General features: G+C 44.6%; 1 protein-coding gene and 1 long non-coding RNA gene across 3 annotated transcripts in view; both read right to left on the reverse strand.

The window, feature by feature from the left end:
* Positions 1-16,296, reverse strand: part of LOC101885757 (5-hydroxytryptamine receptor 3A) — a 36,660-nt gene that overhangs the window by 9,013 nt on the left and 11,351 nt on the right. The window lies entirely within an intron of this gene.
* Positions 4,261-15,943, reverse strand: LOC141381320 (uncharacterized). Its single transcript, XR_012401292.1, has 2 exons — positions 15,692-15,943; positions 4,261-11,873 (listed from the first exon to the last, which is right to left on the reverse strand). It is a non-coding gene; the product is annotated as an uncharacterized lncRNA (long non-coding RNA).

Raw genomic sequence — 16,296 nt, forward strand, 5'->3', positions numbered from 1 at the left:
CAGAACAGTCAGACGCATTTACGTCCGCGCGGTTTATGAGAATAAAAGCCTTCGAATATTTTTCCAAACACATTTAGCTGCTAGAAGTTAGTCAGATAATGTTTAGATATTCATCTTAATGCCAACCATGTAATTAATTATCGATAAGATGCTTATGATAAGCTGTTGTTTGTTTACCTTCAAGCTTTGGTTGTGTCTATGAAACAGCCCATGGGCACACACACATATCTTGTACATCTCGACATGCGAAAGTGTTTCTCTATATGTTTTCATCGGAGTTGTTCACAATACTGATCCATCCACAGAGTTTGTGATGTAGTCAAATGTTTACAAACACAAGCGCAGCCGTTTAGAGGTCATTTCTGGTTAATGATGTCAGAATTTACCGGTATTTTGGAGTGGATGTGTGAATGCTTTTTTCCGGAAAAATTCCGTAACGTCCTCGCCTGTGTGAACAGCTCTTTTTGAATTTACCGGTAAAGTCATTCCGGAAATTTTCCATATATTTACCGGTATCACTGTGTGAAAAGGGCTTTTGATATTAGCATCTTTGTCAAATGTGAACAAAACAAGCTGTGCCTGTAGCTTTTTCTAGGCTGATGTCTGTTTTTTATATGAAAGTCTAAGGCTTTTACAAGTCGTGTAGCAAATCATTCAAATCTGGTGCCGATGAAATGTAGATCTGAGACTACTGTAGAAGACATCCCAAGTTGAGAATAGTCATTCCCCGGCGAGAGTGTCCCAATTTGCGGGAGGATGCGGGAGTTATGCTAGATGGAACATCTGAAAAGCGGGGGTGGGGGTTGGTTGAGTGCGCGTGACTTGTCTGAAGAGCGATGAGGGATCCAGTGGGGAGAGGTGAGAAGGGTCTGCGACTAAGGCCCCGTTTACACTAATGCGTTTAAGTTTGAAAATGCATAAGTTTTGCTACGGTTATGCCATCCGTCCATACTATGCCAGAGTTTTTGAGCGCCGAAAAACGGAGCGTTTTGGAAATGCTGAAGAGGCTGTTTCCATCCTAAAATGCTGCTGCTCTGTCTCAGTGTGGATGAGGGAAAACGGAGACATCTGAAAACAGAGGCGGGGCTGCAGACATTCGCCTATCTGATTGGGGCTTTTCCTCAATATTAAGTAGCCTAACATTACAGTTCAGTCCTGCATCCTCTCCTTGTAAGTTCAGACATCGCAAGTTTGATCAAGGCTGCAGTCTCCCCTTCCTCAGTTTGATAGGGAAAACAGACTACCGAGGACACGGGTAAATCTTCAAAGGGAACAGTGTACTTTATAACTTCATTCACATCACCCTGGCTATTCAATTCAATTCAGCTTTATTTGTATAGCGCTTTTTCAATGTAGATTGTGTCAAAGCAGCTTTACATAAATGGTCATAGTAACTGGAACAGTGTGGTTCAGGTTTTAGTGTTTAAGTTCAGTTCAGTTCAGTTTAGCTCAGTTCAGTGTGATTTAATCATTACTGAGAGTTCAAACACTGAAGAGCAAATTCATCGATGCGTAGCTCTACCAATCCTGAACCATGCGAGGCAGTGGCGACAGCGGAGAGGCTATGTTGTTTCACTTTCTGAACAATAAAATGAAAACATGATTTAAGGAACTGCCTATTTCTGAATTTTGATAACAACTTAACAGACAGCAGAAATGTTGAGGCGTTGTGCTGTATATATGAGCGTCATCTTCACTGTGTGGATATTTAAAACAAGACGGAGCCTACAACTGTCTCCTTCAATTTCAGTGAAAATACGAATTATAGGAAATAAAGGCAAGCGATCAGTCAATATACAGAATGTAGGCTACATGGTTACATTAATTATTAACTTATCATTGTGCTTAGCCAAAACATGTACCTGAGAACAAGTAATAGATTCCATTGACCAAAGTTGGGGAATATGTTGTTAGATATAGACAACAAGATGAATGAAATATCACGTTTAATAAATATAGTGAGATTAGATCCAGCGGGAGATCCTTGATGAACACTCCGACTAGCACAGCTCTCATCTGGGTAGATAGGCTGCAGCGTATCCCAGAGAGAGTGTGTGCGTGGTCACGTGATCTGCGTTTTCAGCGTTTGGGTGTGGACGGACAGTTGTTCAGAAACGTTGGGTGAAACGGTAGTGTGGATGCGGATCATTTTCATTCTAAAACGCCGTTTTAAAACTGAAATGCACTTGTGTAAACGGGGCCTTATTTGAGGACTGGGAGGGAGACGCGCAATTTACGGGAGATTATCACTCGTCTGCTGTAGGGACAGTAACTAAAACAGTTAAATTGGCACTTTTAAACATCCAATCACTTAACAAAAACTCACTTCTAGTCAATGATTGCGGCTCTACTTGATTAAATTAAATTAATATTAAGTCAAAAGGAAAAACAAGATTATTTTGCTTACCCCATTGGCAGATCATTTTACTTGTTTTAAGGAAAAACTCACTTAATATTGGCTTATTATTTCTCGAAACGAGACAATATGTTTTGCTTGTCTAGAAAATGCTTCTTGATTAGATAATTTTTGGATATTTGGACTTGAAACAAGACAAAAAATTTAAATAAGAAAAGCATTTTTTGCAGTGTAGAAACATCCTTGCAGGTGTGTTGAGGCAAGTTGGAGCTAAAATCTGCAGGACACCGGCCCTCCAGGACCGAGTTTGGACACCGCTGCTGTAAAATATTAGCGTTCAGCTTCGCGTCTAGGTCTGCATTTGGTACCCTTTTCTTGTGCTAGGTACCCTTTGCAAGTGGTACCCCAAAAGTGGTAAGGTACAGTTCGCTTGTTGCCACCTTTTGACAATGGAAACCATCATAAAAGCGGTACCATACCATACCACCAAGTGGAAACAGGCCATAAGGGTCTAAACATTTCATCCACTGTTGTTAGGGATGTAGCACTGTCTGATCAATTTTGTATTTTCTTTGATATATTGATCACTCCAACCACTGAGGAAAGATGTCTCTTTGCTAGAAAGAAATGCATAAATGAGAACACTAGTGTGCAGTTTATCAAGGTCATATCACTAACACCAACCGTTTATCCTTGATTTGTTTAAATCAACTTGTTTAACTCCACAGGGGTAACTTGGTAGCTCAGTGGTTAGCACTGTCACCTCACAGCAAGAATATCGCTGGTTTGAGTCCTGGCTGGCTCAGTTGGCATTTCTATGTGGAGTTTGCATGATCTCTCAATGTTCAGCTGTAGGTGCATCAGAGTGCTGACTTCAGCCCCTGTGTGTTTTCCAGTGACAGATCCAGTCGCCAAGCGCCGTGCAATAAAGATTTCAGCCTAGAGCACAGTGCAGTGCTAACTTTTGCCACAGAGTTTTTTTTTTTTTTCCAGAGATGGCTCTAGTCCCATAGCACTGAATAAAAACTTCAGGTATTGAGCTATGTCTAGTATCAGCTCCATCAGATCTCCTAGTTTTGTTCACTGCTTTTCATTCCAGTTTGTTTTCCTCTGTCTTTTTGCTTTGTCATCTGGGACTCGTATGCTTACCGGTATTTCATACCGGTATTCAACCGTTACCACCACAACAGCATGGGATTGAGACACCCTGGATGTGCAGCTACAGCTGTAGTCTTCAATAGACATTTATATTTGCACTAGCATCCAGTTGTTTTTTGTTCTCTTTTACGTCACATTCACATTTTCACAAAATCTGCAAGAATTTCACAAACTCTGAAGTGGCACTTTATATATTTAATTCATGCAGTGTAAAAAAGAGTACTGAGGGTTGATTACTTAATTCAATTTCTGTGAATTACAATATTTTATTTAGAATAAAATTGTATTTATTTGATGTTTTTCATTTTTGTATTTATTCTAATTGTAGCATGAAATTAGCTCATTTTATGAATATTAATAATCAACAATAACGGTTTATTCTTAATTATTAATATTCCGGCTTAAGCTTCAGTCAGCTTGGTCAAACCAACACATGATTGTAAATGATCATGCTCGCGCGACCGAGCGGATTCCCAGATTATGAATATTAATTATCAACAATAACGAATTATTGTTAATCATTAATATTCCGGATCAATTTATTGTCAATTTGACCAAACGAACACAAGCAGAGCCGCCGCTCTTCCGAGCGGACACTGTAACCTATTCATTTAGAAAAAGGGAATTTAATTGCTACTTCTTGTGAAGTAGATTAATCATTCAAAAGTTTTAAACAACTTATAATAGCTAGGCAGGGGAATCTGTATTTCAGTGACATTTTCTCGTGAGGCAAACAATACAATTCATTTGATTATAATGGAATTTATTGACTAGTCAGACGTGACGAACAAACAAACGCACAAACATACATTAAACACAAAACAAAGGTAAACCACGTGGAGATATCGGGTCTAAAGAACGTGTAACAGCAAAGAGAAATAGTAAAGCTAGAGGATATAGATTTCAGATTAAAGAGTGACAAAACTTTCAGTTCCACACGCACCATTACGGACCACCAAGGTTATAAAAAACACCTTTTTGATAACAGGGGCACAGCTTAATCGCATAACTAAAATCACCTGGTCTTTCATGTCTGGCGGTCTCTCTTATGCGTCTCTCTTCCGTCGTGATGAAACTACTCTTGATGTCCTTTGATGCGTGGAGTTTGTAATGCGGTTCGGACGAACACGATCGCAAACTTTAAACTGAATTTACTTTGCCGGAAAATAAAGAAAACGTGGCGGGAAAGTCCATGCGGCTGTGAAGAGCCGTGTGGCCCTTAAAGGGACCACCGTCAATGATGTTCCTTTTTGGGACGTTCTCTTTCTGCCCAGATGTTTGGGAGGGCAGAATGAGTTATACCTGCGGGTCACGTGACGACCCGTACAGCATTAAGACCAATGATTTCTGGGGAAAGTTTGCGCGCGAACCCTTTCTTTGTCTCAAGGTCCCTCGTATGCAAATTTGAGTGTCCGCCCAAAGCATGCGGACAGGCATTTAATACAGGGGATTAAAGAATAAGGCAATGCTAGTTATGATTTTTCTCTATGCATCATGTGCTGTAAAATGTCAGCAGAAACCCATCGGTACCAAACATGGGGGTTTTAAAAGTACATCGACATAATTTTTCATATCCTTACAATATTTATGCTTTACAAAGGCCTAAATGGAACATGCATACAGGTTATAAGAGAGGTTACACAGGTAAGAAAAGTCAGAAATTAGATACAAAGTTTACAAAACATAACACATTGGTTTTGTGCTGGTTCTGGATTTGATGAGTTCATTTTCTTTCTGTCGGAACAGCCTCGTGGGTGTGTGTGTGCGTGTGTGAGCGTATTTGGGCAGGAATGTCTTTGAAGCTTTCCTGCTTATCTTTCCAGTTCCCCTGAACAACTTAAGCTGTCACGAAAATCCAGACTTCTTGGAGCCAGGAGTCGTAAAACCTTCTGACCAAAGCCAGACCGTGATAAAATCAATAAGAAATTTAATCTGTGGACTGTACGCTACATATATCCCCCCTTTGCAACGAAGAAGGTTCGGAGAAAACCTTGTTGGTTGAAATCTAACTTGACGTACAGGGTGGGTTGGAGGTGAGTTTCCTTCGACCTCCGTTGCTGGGTCGACGAGTCGTGGCTTTGCCTCAAGCAGTTTTGACTTAGCTTCTTCATGCTCTTTCCCCCCCTTTCCTGGTTTCAAGCAGGAAAGCTTTGAGGGGGAGGTCAGGGGTGCACTTGTCCACTGGTGTTTGCATCTTATTGAATGGCGAGGCCCTTGTTAATGTGTGCTTCCCTGTTGTCGGGAGGCACGGAGTGGTAGTTGTTCCGCAGTTTTCCAGAGATGAGTGATAGAGAAGGATAGTTGTGAGGTTGCAGTGGTCTTCTGGTGAGACTGAGGTGCAGGATCGTGGCTGTATCCTGTGTAGAAAAGGGAGAAAGAGAGAGAGAGAGAGAGAGAGAGAGAGAGGGAACAGGGGAGAGAGTAGGTGGTGTCTGTGATGACTGTGCTTGGCTTGGCATTCCACTGTGACACCGGTTGCAGGGTCTCTACCCCCTTTCCTGGCTTGTGGCCCAGTGTTTGTTACTCTGGTTGTGATACGTAGGTTTGAGGGTTGGCTGCTATGCAGCTGAGCGTATACAACCAGGAGTCTTTGCCCTTCCTGTGTGGTGTTGGTAGTGCAGGGTGGGTGCCTCTGTCCAAGTTGTTTACATCATCAGAAGATATGCCATGGTCTGGGCTGTGTCGTCGGTGCTGAGAGACACTCTACCCATTTGGTGTACTGGCATATGTGTTCCAAGGGAAGAGATAGCGAAGGAGAGAAAAACACACAAAAAAAAAAATTGTTGCTCCTTGTGAGCCCATGGAAGTGTCCCGCCCGATCCATCTGGGTGTCTGATCATGAGAGGATGGTTTCTCTGTTGCTGTGGTGCTCGGTGAATCAGCGCCCTGGGCATGTTTTGCTGTGTGCAGGGTCAGTACATTAGCATTACCCCCCTCTGGCTCTGAGGCAGCACGAACTGTGGTGTCGTGGGGTCTTCAGGGACAACCCAAAAAGGATTTACACGCACCTGTTTTTTAAGATGCAGGAGGTGTTGAGTGACATCTGTGTTGAAGCTGAGGTCAGACAGAAGGATCGGGTGGTAGGTGGGGTGAGTGGTGGAAAACTAACAAGAGACAAAGTAAAAGTAAAAAATAAAACTGGTCTGACTTGAGGAGTCAGATGCCTACGTGGTCGCAATGTCGTTTGCGACATTTGTCGGGCTGGTGAGATTGGATGTGGCAGCTAGGCTAGGCAGGGTTGTTGGCTGCCGGTTACAGCTGCCAGATCTCGGGGTTTTGGTTGGGTGGTGACCATAGTTCACCGTGTGATGCACCTTCTTGGTAAGGGCATCGGTCCAGTCATTTAGGTCCTTGTCAGTGCCTGAAAGTTTGAACTGTTCTTATTTTCTTCTGTAGACGACCATGATGTGGTTGTCAGTGTTGTGGTCGCCTACTTGGGAAGAAGAAAAAGTGTTGACATTTCACAGGCTTGTGGTGGGCAGTTCTGAAGCCTTTTGTTTCCCCCCTGGGAGGTGGAACGTGAAACAGAGTCTAGCAAGTTGTAGTCTGCAGCTAAGTGCACTCTGATGTCATGGGCTGCTGTGCTTTGAAGGGTTACGATGGTGGCTGCCATTTCTGCATACTGCGGTGGTTGTGGGAGCATCCATCGACACAGGTTGTGGGCATACCTTGGCACGCATTCTCATCCCAGTACTTGGGAGTACTTGAATGACAGGTTGGCAGAGGTAGCTGGGGTTCCTCCTCTACAGCGTTGCAAATTGTCTGTCAGTTGTACAGTCTTGGTAAACAGCTATGCTGTTACCCAGCGTGGATTTGTGGCTTAAGGTGTAACAAGTGTCAATACAGTGGCCCTAGGGGGCCATCGGCCGCATGGCCGTACTGGCGTTAGTGTTATGCCATCCCGGATGTGCTGACTGTTCAGTAACATGACAGGTTGGTGGCAGGTGTCTATGATGGTTTTTGTGCTCCAAAGAAGTTGGAGAATAGCTGTTGAAATGGCACCCACCGTGCAGAGAGATGTTATTACACAGTCTTAGTATTTGCCTTCTGGCGCAAGGAGTGTCTTACTTGCATATGCCCAGACATTGTCTCAATTCAGTCGTGGCCAGCTGTTGACCTTCCGTCAAACAGAAGGACAGCCCTTTTTGAACAGGGTGGTCACGGGTCTAGAAGTCTTTGAAAAGTTCTTAATAATGTGTCTCTGGAGTAGTTGCACCCACTTAGGGAGCTGCTCAGTTCGGAGACCTTGCTAGGCGGTAGTCTTTTGCGCTAGCCAAAGTCAAATGTTGTAGGCCATGGTCTATTTCCTTTGAGTGGCCAGACACGGTGGTACTTTCATTAAGGATGTCATCAATGTAGATGAGGTTGCCTCTAACATAAGCATCGGGATATGCTTTGTTCAGGAGGGTGTTGCTTTCGGCTGGTGAGTTGGCCTAGCCGACGGGGCACCTCATGATCGTTTAGTGTCTGTTGTTCAAGGTGAAAGCTAGCTTATGCTGGTCATTTGGATGCACAGGTATTGTCCCGAAGGCAGGGACCACATCAAGCTTTGAGGAGATGGTTGGTCCTTGAATTCTGGGCACTTCCTGTTCCAGTGGTGTCGTTGGCCCTCGTGACAATGGCATTTGCTGATTTAGCTTTCTATGGTCAGGCACCCTTCGACCCTGGGCTTGAGGACGGGCCAGATGGGTGCCGAGCAGGTTTTGTTGCGTAGCCCGATGTCCTTTTTCCAGCATGGAGTTGGATATTTCCATGTGAAGGTCAGTGGGACTTGCAGTCTAAAGAGTCTTTAGTGAGGGCACCGTGGTAGTTATACAGGATGTGCTGACGTTGGTCGGTTGACATCATCCTGCGTGGCCTCAGCATGTCTGTTCTGTTGAGGAAAGTGCCCTGTCTTCATCCATGTTAGTGATTGGGTGACGAGTGGCTGGGCACACGGCAAAGAGTTAGTCCTCTGTGAGCTCACTTCTGCCTACCGGGTCTTTGTTTACTGGTAAGACAGACGTGAGGGTGGCGAGCTGGAATGGAACAGTATAGTCTGTGTTTTCTAAGCTCCCCTCTGGTGTCGTTGCATGTAGGGTGAGGCCACTAATTGGCCCAAGAGTTCAAAGTCATGGAACTCGTAGCTGACCAATCATCCCAGTAGGTAGTCTTTGGGGATTTTTATGTCAGTTGCCACGCAGCTATTACACAAGACATATACTGTTCATGAGGACAGTTCAATTTAGTGTATGGCTTCCAGGTTGAGGCCCAGTTTTATGCCTTCTGTTGTTGGTTGGAAGAAAAACCCAATGTATGGTTTAGAGTTCGGCCTTTCGTATGGAGAGCCATATAGAGCACCTGTTTGTATAGGCTGGCACCACAGAGTCTTGTTTGCTGATGACGGAGCAGACCTCTGGCATGGTCTGGCCTGAGTGGGGCTTTTGAGGGTGACAGCCATTGTTGTTGGCTGTGAGAAGTGTGGGTGCCTATCACCAGTCGTTAAAGGTGTCTGTATATATGCCTGTAGATGTATCGGGCTATTAGCTCTGATGTAACGTTGTGCGGCGGGGCCGTGAGAGTTAGGACGGGATGGGTCAACCATCCGCCGTTCCGATTCAAGTTCAATGTGCAAATGCTGTTGGCACTTGTCATGTGTGAGAGTTCAGCATTTGGACAGTAGTGTGTATGCTTGTTAGTTAAACACAGGTCTGGGGGTGTGTTCAGGCGGAGTGTCGCACGGTGCGAGGCTGATGGCTGCTGGGTTGTCTGCTCACACTGCAAGTACAGTGTCATTCACAGTCCGGTTATTCAACATTAAGCCCTTTGAGGCCTGGGGCAGCAAGCGTTGGGGTTGCTAGCTGGTTTGAAGGCTGCAGAGTAGCGACCTTGACCCCGTCTATGTTGTTGAGTTCGGGTTCTCGCGGATTCCAGCAGTTTCCCGCGACCTCGGTGACCTGACAGTCTGTTGGGATTGACCTGACGGCTGTGAGAGAGTTCTCGCACTTGGGCCCAGATTTTAAAGGGGTTCAAAGTTCGAAAGAGGTTCAAACATATCCAGCGGATCTTTACCATTCAGCAGCAGGTATGTGCCCATTGGCGACGGGTACACGGGGTGCACTGCAGTCATGGGGACAGTATTTACTTGAATGGGAGCGATGTATGCGAGTTGAACCTCAGTTTTGCTGTATGATTTGCACCATCAGCCTGCCTGGTTGGCATTTAAGTGTTCGTTTTAGTCTCTGAGCTCTTGCTTTGAGTTACTCAAACAGGAGAGAGGACATTAATGTGAGGTCTGCTCCCGTGCTGACGCGCATTTTTCATCTTTCTTTCATCTCCACGGTTACAGCCAAGTAGCGCGTTGTTGCCACGCCATTTTGTTCAGGTTCCCCAAGAGTTGAAGTGCAGGGGCCTGAGCAGTTGTTTGTAGGCAGGTGTGGCTGGTTGGTGAGCTGTGGCTCGGGAGGTAAACAGACAACCAGACCAGTGTTTCCTGGTACCTGAGGTTTCAAGCATGGTGGCACTGGCTGCTTCTTGGGGGCAGCGTGATGCTGCAGTCTTTAGCTTGTGTTGGACTCGCAGTACTCTGCGGGGATGGAGCAGAAAGCAGGTGTTCAGGGGGGTAAATGGTTTTGGACCCCCCTCTAGTCATAAGGAGTCTGGCTTGACTTCCTGTAGGGCCCCTTCAAGCTTTTTAGCAGTTCTGCTGCTCATGACGCCACTGTGCCGTTGTTTGGTGTCAGGTTTTCACCTTTGGCTTTCTCTGGCGTGTAACTAGCTGGATGCTGGTTGCTTGAGCTCCTAGCTACTGCAGGTTGTTCATTCTTTGGTTGCTGTTAGGCTCCTTTTGGGCTGCTTGTGGTGAGTGGTTTGTCCCAGTGTGTCTCTGAGCATCCTGTCTGGTGTTGGGACATGCGCCTTCCTGGTGGTGCTGTCCTCTGCTGGTGGAGAAAGGCTTTAACTCACTGTTTGGAAGTCTTGCGGCTGGGAAACAGTAACGTGCCTTTTAAAGTCAGCTCAGGATGAGATTCTGAGACAGGGTAGCTCGTAGGTGTTTGATAGTCTTTCAAAGCAGTCTTTGTTTTGAACAGATTTTATGAGCTAAACTCTGCCGCTGTTGGGTGGTCAGGGCGTGGGGGCAGGGCATTGCCCGTGTGCGGACTCACCACAGAAAGCAGGCTTTTGAGAGAGAGAGGATCTGGAAGGTGAACTCCTCCTCCGTCCGTGGCTCATTTCCTGTCTCGAAGTAGGGTTGGTGTAGTCGACTGCAGTATGCTTGTGAGGTCTCTTGGCTGTTCTGAGACCCATGGCGACAATCAGTCCTTACTCTGACACGGGGTCAGGTAAAACACTCTAGTAAGAGCTCTTGCATCGGCTCGTAATCTGCTTTGATGGCACGGCGCTGTTGATTCAGGAAACTTCTTGCCTCACGGCTCGAAGTAATTCTTAGCAGATACAGTTTGTCACAGAGAGTTGCACTTGGCCTCTGTGTAAAAGTGTAAAAGTCAATGTCTTAAAATTAGGAGTGCGTGTCGTCGCCTCCAGCAGGGTTTGGGGTGAAAGTTGGCATTTCCCTGGCCAGCTGGTTCAAGTCTTTGGCTGACAGATGGTGTCTGTCGTGGGGGATCCCTTTGGAGGGAGTTCTGGCCCTGTGTTGCTGATGGGCGTTGCTGGAATGCTGGCTGGCGGGGCGGTATGAGTTGGATTCACCCCCCTCTGCTGGTCTATCCAGTCTTGGCCTTTGGGCTGACTGCGGCACTTCCCCTTTCGGATAGTCACATGGGTTGTAGAAATGTGACAGTTCTGGGTGAACTCTGGTAGGTTCATGCTTAAAAGTCTCTTTGTTGGGTTCCGTGTTGGAATTTTTGCTCGGGCCCTCAGCCGTTGACTTTAGAGGCTTTGACCCGAGCTTCACTGTCTTTAGTACTGCTCTTTACAATAGTGTTTCAGCTTGTAGCTTTACACTCAGTTCATCTTTGGCTTTCTCCTCTCGTCGCTCCTTGTGTGCGTTGTCCGCTTGTAGCTCCATCGGGGCGCGTGTAGTCCGTCCATTTGCTCCAGAAGTTCGGCGTCCTTTTCCCTCGTCGTCTTGCAGGCGTCCTGGGCTCGATGCTCCAGCTGGTTGAGACCCTTTCCTATGGGCCTGGCCGGTGCAAGGGTGAGGTGTGTCAGGGCCCTGGAGAGTTGAGTCTGGGCTTGGCTGTCATGGCTCCGGGCTAGGTCGTTCGCCCTCAGCGGATTAATGCAGACGTCCAGCTGTTCTCTGCTTGGCCGCTGCAGCTCCATGGCGTCGTTGGGCAGGAGGTTGTGGGTTAAGCACTTAACCAGGCCTCCAGTTGGTCCCAGTGAGAAGCGGGCTGGGCGCACTTGACATGCTGGTCTGTTGGGTGAGACAGAGATCACAAGGGAGAGAGAGAGAGACCCACATGGCCAAATCGAGTGGATGTTAGCATTGTGCTATATTATTAGTCTGACAGGGTTGTCAGCTAGGGGGTATGTGCCGGCTAGACGTTGGTCCTTCTAAGGATCCACTGGGGGCCGGACAATTCAGATGTCGAATTTGGGTGGCTAGATAACAGTTGATATCTACGTACTGGCCTCAAGGCTTTTAGTCATGCGCCAGGCTGTGCAAATTATCAATCAATTATTTAAATCACCCTGGTGGTTCTCAATGGCGTGGTCTCTGAGCAGGTCAAAGTAACTAAAAATAATTAAGTAAATAAAAATAACAGTAACCCAAGAACAAAAATGAACAATACTAACGATAAGTTAGACAAAAAGGCACCTCGCTCGGATGAACGAGTGTACAGGGAAAGTAAAATGAAAGAAAATACTAATATGGATATCAGTAAATATGAATAAAAATAAAACTGAAAGACAGACAAGGATGAGAAACGAGGGAGAGAGAGAGAATAGCAAAACCTATGGGCATGTCTAAAATGTTTGTTTTATAGTCCTGTAGTGGGCTAGGTTTAGACTAGGTTTTACATGCTATTTACACTTGGTGGATGAGTGAAAGGCAATCAGATGAAGGTCGCAAGAGCGTGCTATCTGACTAGACTTTCCCCAACTCCTACTGCAGTCGCTATCAGATCACTTGCCTATAATGTAACTCGGTTGTGAACTCACACAGCATAGGCTTTTAGCACAATACGTAGCACTCAAGAAAGTCACTGACCGCCTGGCATGATTCAAAATTGGGTTTTGCCTGATGATTCCGGTGCCGCTCTAGGCCTGTAGAATGAGGTGGCCAATCTCACTCAGGCGGGCACGTGTGTGGAATCATGACAGGGTAATTAACCAAGATTGATCATATGCCAGTTGACACGGATGGTGCTTCTTGGAGTACGATTGCTGATGCCACTGTGATCCACACAAGCCGGAGAGACAAAACACCAAGGTATCTAACGCATCCTTCAGCAGGGGTCAGTTATGTCAGACAGATGAACCCAATCTTTTGATCTGCAACCTGAATAACCTGTACGCTTAACCACACAAGCACAGAGGACTCCGGTCCGGATACGGGCAGTACTATGAATCTACTATTCTGGGCGAGCCAGTTGGAGTAGGAATCTTAGTATGCTGTAGTATCTGATGGATAGAGAAGGTTATCACCATGTGATGGAGGGAGGCTAAAGGAAAATTAAATCGGCATGAAAGAATCTAAAAGAATAATCATAATAATCCCCTATAGGTAAAAGCAGTACAGGACGGCTTAGAAAAGTAGAAAGAGTGCCTTAGTATTCAGGGGCATCTACAAACATTAATGGGTTAGCCCAACATGTTTTGATCAGATGTGGGAATGAATGAATTTAGCTGAATTTAGCTTCAGACTAATACTTGCCCTAATATAGTTATACTTTCCCTATAACCTAAGAGGTGAGGGAATGAATAAGGCATGAGGAAAAGATGGAATGATATCAAAGGGAAGAAAAATTATGCCTATTAATGATAATAATAGAGAGATTAAAGGCTATTCCCCAAATAGCAAAACCAACAAAATTAAAATTAAACATGACCTAAGTGTAGAATAGATTATTGGGAACTTGATTAAAAATCAAGTAATAACAAAATAAACTGGACAACGGTATTAAAATGAAAAAGACAGAAGGCAGAAAATTAATAAAAAAAATTGAAAGTAACAAAATAATTCATAATACCAAAAGAAATAAAAACAGACCAATAATCTATACTCAGGTAACTAAACTATTGTTTGGATAACTGTTTGACCATTTCAGACCACTTGAGACACAATGGTGGGCGGAACTGATGTGAGAAGAGCAGAAGGAGACAGGGGGAGATGTTTCAGAGTTGCACTTCACATTCGGTTAGCCTTGTGCTAAAGTTTGTTAATGTTACAAAATGTGAAGGGTTGGTTTGCTTAAGCATTAGCTGGCGTTAGCCGCTAGCAAGTTGTTACGCTTCGCATCCGGTTAGCCTTGTGCTAACAGTTTGGTAATATTAAGACGCGAAGGGTTAGTTTACTTAATGCTAGTCGTTAGAAGCTAGCGAGTGGTTTTGCCCTGTGAAGTAAACCGCGTCGCCAACTCTGCCTCCTGAAAGGCGGATCTTATGCTTTGGGGTGGTGACTACGTCATTCACGCATGCGTGCGTGCGCGCGCACGAGTTACGTGGACGAGGAGCCAATGAGCGCTCGAAGAGCCGATTTATGAATGGGAGGAGTTCTCATTCATAACTTGGTATGCGGCTGACTTCACGAAGGCAAAGCGCGAACCACTAAGATTCGCACAAGCGGTCATTATATATCATGTTGCCGTAACATTGATAATAATATTCGACCATTACAATTAGACAAACAAACATAAAATGCGAGACGTCTCTCGAGGCGGTGCACGTTTGTACACAGATTTGGTCCGGACGAACATAACTGAAATATGGGAATTCACATCCATATCAGATTTTGGTACCATTTAAAAACACGCTTATGGTTCTGAGAATTCCTTTCGTCAGAAAGCGGTTAACAGGCAAGCTTGCAGCTCCCGAAATACATTAATTTAGAACCGTCCAGCAGTTCTGAAATTAATTTCGCACGGCGGCGAAGCAAAGAGGTTAAACGTTAGGCAGCTAATCTAACAGTTTGAAACCACGGGAGAAATAGTCTAGAGGTTTTCTAGCTATAAAGGCCTTTTAAACGGACAGGTTTGGGGTTTCCAAACTGTCTTACAAGCGCTGAGAGAGGTGTCTTTTCCTCCGACAGGCACACTAATATATTTAAATGATTTGCAGAACGTGCGTCTCAGCAAAATCGATTTAAAATATATATGAACTGCAGTTTAAATTGTTACACTCTACACGGGCAGCTCTCTGCTGTGTTTAGTGAACAGAATGGCTGAAGGAGGCTTTTCGTCCTTCCAGTTTTGAAGGAAAGGAAATGCTTCTCGCGGTCCTTTTTTCTATATCGCGCTTAATAAATCACCATGAATTGAAAAGTTTGTTTCAGAGAAAATGTTTGAAACTCTGCCTGCATTCTCCACCAATATATGTAGCATGAAATTAGCTCATTTTATGAATATTAATAATCAACAATAACGGTTTATTCTTAATTATTAATATTCCGGCTTAAGCTTCAGTCAGCTTGGTCAAACCAACACATGATTGTAAATGATCATGCTCGCGCGACCGAGCGGATTCCCAGATTATGAATATTAATTATCAACAATAACGAATTATTGTTAATCATTAATATTCCGGATCAATTTATTGTCAATTTGACCAAACGAACACAAGCAGAGCCGCCGCTCTTCCGAGCGGACACTGTAACCTATTCATTTAGAAAAAGGGAATTTAATTGCTACTTCTTGTGAAGTAGATTAATCATTCAAAAGTTTTAAACAACTTATAATAGCTAGGCAGGGGAATCTGTATTTCAGTGACATTTTCTCGTGAGGCAAACAATACAATTCATTTGATTATAATGGAATTTATTGACTAGTCAGACGTGACGAACAAACAAACGCACAAACATACATTAAACACAAAACAAAGGTAAACCACGTGGAGATATCGGGTCTAAAGAACGTGTAACAGCAAAGAGAAATAGTAAAGCTAGAGGATATAGATTTCAGATTAAAGAGTGACAAAACTTTCAGTTCCACACGCACCATTACGGACCACCAAGGTTATAAAAAACACCTTTTTGATAACAGGGGCACAGCTTAATCGCATAACTAAAATCACCTGGTCTTTCATGTCTGGCGGTCTCTCTTATGCGTCTCTCTTCCGTCGTGATGAAACTACTCTTGATGTCCTTTGATGCGTGGAGTTTGTAATGCGGTTCGGACGAACACGATCGCAAACTTTAAACTGAATTTACTTTGCCGGAAAATAAAGAAAACGTGGCGGGAAAGTCCATGCGGCTGTGAAGAGCCGTGTGGCCCTTAAAGGGACCACCGTCAATGATGTTCCTTTTTGGGACGTTCTCTTTCTGCCCAGATGTTTGGGAGGGCAGAATGAGTTATACCTGCGGGTCACGTGACGACCCGTACAGCATTAAGACCAATGATTTCTGGGGAAAGTTTGCGCGCGAACCCTTTCTTTGTCTCAAGGTCCCTCGTATGCAAATTTGAGTGTCCGCCCAAAGCATGCGGACAGGCATTTAATACAGGGGATTAAAGAATAAGGCAATGCTAGTTATGATTTTTCTCTATGCATCATGTGCTGTAAAATGTCAGCAGAAACCCATCGGTACCAAACATGGGGGTTTTAAAAGTACATCGACATAATTTTTCATATCCTTACAATATTTATGCTTTACAAAGGCCTAAATGGAACATGCATACAGG

The sequence above is a fragment of the Danio rerio genome, chromosome 3, assembly GCF_049306965.1.
Source record: "Danio rerio strain Tuebingen ecotype United States chromosome 3, GRCz12tu, whole genome shotgun sequence".
Taxonomy (NCBI): Eukaryota; Metazoa; Chordata; class Actinopteri; order Cypriniformes; family Danionidae; genus Danio; species Danio rerio.